The following is a 4,792-nucleotide window of genomic DNA, read 5'->3' as shown; positions in this document are numbered from 1 at the left end:
AGGGTTCTTCACATCTATAATAGAGATCTTGCTCCCCATTATTATATTTGTATAGCCCCACATAGATGTTATCAGTGTTGATCCTTGTAGTTTCATTCTCTCTTCTTAACCTCGCATCAGGGAAGTTCATTATTGGTGCTTTCTCCTCAAGTTCTTCATCTACTTTGGCTTTGGTGCCCATCAATCCCCACTTGTCCACAATGATAGGGTTTAGGACTACCAAGTACATGGTACCCTCGTCATCTAGATATCTATCTCCGCTATAGCTCACAGGCACTAAGTCCTTGAACTCACTAGGTCTATCTTCTATCTTTACACAATAGCGGTCCATTCCATCTTTGTAGATCTTGGCACCTTTCTCATTGTCGTACTGGTATTTTATGAACAATAGCTTCATTGTGGTGGAAGGGTTTGATGGTCCTGCTGCCATATTTTCTCTGTTGTTCAGGTTCAAGTGTTCCAAGTGTTTGGTGAAAATCTCGTAAGATCTCTCCAAAGAAGTATCAGAAACACTTCCTTCAAAGATCGGCTCTAATGGTTGCACCCAACTTTGGTTTACACTTCCCTCGGTTCATATGACACTTGCTTGTTCCCCTTGTTTTGGTTGGTTATTCTGGAGATTCCTGCCCGATCTCAAATTCATCAATTCCCCTAAAGGACTTTAACTTTTCCGTCTCGGCAATTTGTTTTCCCAAGTTTTTGTGGTCAGAATTGATCCAAACTGATTGATACTTGGTCAATTGTTTAATCTTGTCAGCTGGACAACTTCTGTTTCATCAAGTGAGAATTTTGTTGCTGTTATGCTGAAAAAGACATTATACGCGTATGATGTCTTTTTTCACAGATTTGGACTATTTTGGTTATGCTCACTCTCAGTAGTCCCCTTATGCTCTGTCCACTCACAAAATTCAGTTTGAACTCTGTTTGAGAAAGTTATGGATAATTTAGGCTTTTCTTGGCAATTTTCCGCTTTTGACTTGTTTTGGGTCAATTGTGATCCAAATGGGATGAAACTTGAAATATAACCTCTAGACAGCTATTACAATGGATCTGTGTTGGCAAAGTATCAAAATATGTCCAAAATTAGGTAAAAGACATCATACACGTATGATGTCTTTTTCATCAATTTGGGTCAAGACTTGATATTTATGCTTTCTACAGTGTTTGTAACAATCTTGTCAGGTCAGATATCAAAAATAAGCAGTGGATGTGCTAAAAGGCATTATATGCGTATGATGTCTTTTGTCCCAGATTTTGACTATTCTTGGTTTTAAGCCTTCTCCAATGTTTATAATTGAGTTTCAAGTGTTTTTGTCAGGTTTGAATGTAAAAACAAGATCTGAATCCAAAATTTCCTATTCTTTGCATTTCTTGGACTCCAACTTGTCTTTTTGGGTTTCTTTGAGTGTTAATGCTCTTGTTTTAAGTTGAAATTAGGGTGTAACCCCCGTTTTGAACACTCTGGTAAAGTCAAAATTTCTGTTTTGGCCTCTGTTTGGTCATTTAGACATCATACGCGTATGATGTCTAAAGTTGCAGATTTTCAGTTTTTTGGCACAGAATCCTTCCTAAAGCTTTCTCAAGTGCTCAACAACTCCCAGATACACAGAAAATTTCTCGGACTTTTGTTTATTGCAAGTTTCACTACTAACTCGACGGTTTAGTGATCTAACATGCAATCAACCATATCAAGCAAATACTCCAATGATTACTAGCTCTAGATCAGGATCAAATGAAGTCCTACCTAAGCTATTCCTAATCATAAAATGGGTTTCATAATTGTGATTTTAAGGAGATCCACTGCCACTCACGGACTAGCAAATTCTTCTTCTATCAACAACTACTCAACACCAACAAAACAACAAACAAATCTAAGCTAAACTAAAAATACTGTCAACACGGAAGACCCGGGAATACCCCACTTCCTAGTATCTCTCGAGATCTTCGGAGTCCACCACTCCTAGATCTTTTCTAACTAAAGTATACAAAGTAGTTTATACGACTCACCTCGTAGGATTAGTCTAAGGTCACCTACTTAGGGCTCTCGTCCCCGGCAACGGTGCCAAATGTTAAGGCGGTTATGCCGCTAGCGGAAGCTAAATAGCGAGAACTCAACCAACAACAGAATTTGTCAGACGAGGACGGAGCTTGACCCGCAGGCGCATGGAAACAACTAGGTGGGTGTCAAATCACCTACTCGACCTTCTAATGACAATCACTACTAAGGAAATCAAATCTAAGTTCTAAAATACGCAAGTGATTGAAATCCGTACTACGAACGAATGCTATACAAAACAAGATCTAGAATCATTGAATCGATCTCAAACTCAAGGGGAAGTCTATACACTAGGTAAGAACAACACCCTAAAGACTTGAACTGAAAACTCAACCTATAACCACTCCGTGCGATAAACGCGTATGAAGACAGGCCGAAATATACAGGTGACCGAAACTTGACCCCGATGGTACTAATGTGTAGCTCTACTCGTTGTGGTTCTATAGATATACTGCACGCTCAATTCCGACACACGAGTTGGAAGAAAACTCACACCGAAGCTCGTAGGAACTTACCACGCATAGAAGCCGATAGCACGCACTCTTGGTATCTGTGCGTAGCTCTCGCCGTTGCTAACACAATGGCGGTGTCGCTTCTCCAATGGCGGCTCCGTAGCTCGCGTAGCAAGTAGATAAGACTCTCTCTCTCTCTCTCTCTCTCTCTCTCTCTCTCTCTCTCTCTCTCTCTCTCTCTCTCTCTCTCTCTCTCTCTCTCTCTCTCTCAGACACAGTCACGGCACTCAAAAACTCACTTTGATTAATAATCTCCCCTTAGGTTACAAAAACTTTGGCTTATATACCTCAGCCTTAAAGGTGCGAACATCTCTAACTAATTACATCAGCAAGTGAAATTACTTCGGGATTACAAGCTGGAAACTCAATTGAGTCCCGTTACTTAATAAATGGCTCAAATCAAAATTAATGTCGGAAAGACATTTATTACAATCAATAGCTACAAAATGATGAGTGTGAGCAAAAATGTGGGTGTGATCCTTTGCTGGCTCAACAAATACTTGGGAGGATCTTGTCTTTATGTATAACATCAATGATGTTGAGTATATGAAGTTTCTTCAGCTTTGTGATCAGGGATTTAATATTTACGTGATCACGTGAAATTTCTTGTGATCACAATGTTTATTATCACATTGACATAATCGTAATTAATGTGATCACAAAAAATCCGATAAGTGGTGACGTGGCAACCCATCAAAACCCCATCCGGGTATGTGTTTTTGTAGAGACGGACCCATCTGGAAACTATAATAATCCTAAACCGCGCCTACCAAGAAATGAAAAGACCCTAGTGAGCGTGGAATTGGACAATTTCTACAGGTTAAAGGGAAGTCACGTGAAGATTTAACGTGATCACATATTTTGAAATGTGATCACTCAACATTATTGACGTGATCAAGTATTCGTGATCATGTTAATGAAATCCCTGTTTGTTGATATATAGATGAAGACACAATTAAAGCGAGGAATCAAGAAGATTGACTTTCTAGAGAGTGCAAGAAAGTATGTTGAGTGGAAAATCAATCTACACAAGGAGCAAGTGAAAGCAACATATGTTCCTTGGAGGATTTATGTGGTAAACCTTCATATTGAAGGTTCTTCATACTTCAAGCATCACCTTCGCAACCCAGTGCCCATAGGACTTTGTGTATTGGATAGATCAAAGGCCTTTAAGAGAAACACACATTGGCATGAGGATCGATAGAAAGATCTCTTGAATGGGATGATGTCCATCATTGGAGGTTCAGAAGAAGCACACTATGTGCTTCTTACTTTCTTAAACATGAAAAATTTTGTGCAATTGCAGAACGCTTTAAATAATATGAAGGACCTAATGCGATAGCAGAGTGTTGGAGTTCTCCATATAGTTCTTCTCTCTTGTGGTCCTTTTTGGAAAAAGTGATGCATCTAGTGGACTCCCAACAATTCTTGTTCCAGGAGAATCTACCACCATACTTGATGCAGGGTTACTTGATATCAATTTTCAAACTGCATAGCATCTATGGGATAAGGATTTCTCAAGATTTAAGAAGAAAATTCTTGTCAAGCAATTTATCAAGAAGTATTGCTCAGAAGGATCCAAGCTAGTGGAATTATTGAGTGATGGCTATATAATAGAGATTGGTCTTGAAGAGAAGAAAGGAGTTGTAGCCATAGTGGAAAACATTGAGCATAAGAAGAATATAGAGTCACGGATTCTAGAATTTGTGACATTGCATGATGACATCAAGAAATGGGCAGGAATTTATGTCAATCAAGTAGAGCCCCCAGTTGAGCACGAGAGCGAGATGGTGGAAATGATGAGTGAAGGCAACTTTTCTGTCAAAGATTTTTTATCACTTGAAGTAAGTATGTATTAACTTGGAAACCATCACATCCATTTCATTGTTTCTTTTGTGTATAAACTTGTTATATCTATTATAAATATGACTTGAAAGCTTTAAATATCTTCAATGTATCCTTTTGCTTCAATTTATTTTTGTTCATTCCTTTAAAATTCTTATGTCTATATTTAGGTTGATTGAAAAAGACAAATAAAAAATTCTCTTTTTGAACAAACTCATGTTCTACTTTTATATGTCAAAGTATTTGAGTGATGGCTCCATTCTGCCATGATCAACTTTAGATTGGTCACTTGTAATGAACCTCCAAGAGGCAAGTGGTCAATTTAGGTGCACATACATACACGTACCAACATATGACCCTCACCTGACCTAGAATGGAC

At 38.6% G+C, this 4,792-nt stretch overlaps 1 pseudogene; it reads left to right on the top strand.

Annotated features, from left to right (window-relative positions):
- Positions 1-3,850: 3,850 nt before the first annotated feature.
- LOC147462502 (uncharacterized) lies at positions 3,851-4,427 on the top strand (annotated as a pseudogene).
- The last annotated feature ends 365 nt before the right edge of the window (positions 4,428-4,792 follow it).

This window comes from Adiantum capillus-veneris, chromosome 2 (assembly GCF_014529385.1).
Source record: "Adiantum capillus-veneris isolate H3 chromosome 2, ASM1452938v2, whole genome shotgun sequence".
NCBI lineage: Eukaryota > Viridiplantae > Streptophyta > Polypodiopsida > Polypodiales > Pteridaceae > Adiantum > Adiantum capillus-veneris.
This window is presented reverse-complemented; position numbering and strand designations above follow the sequence as displayed.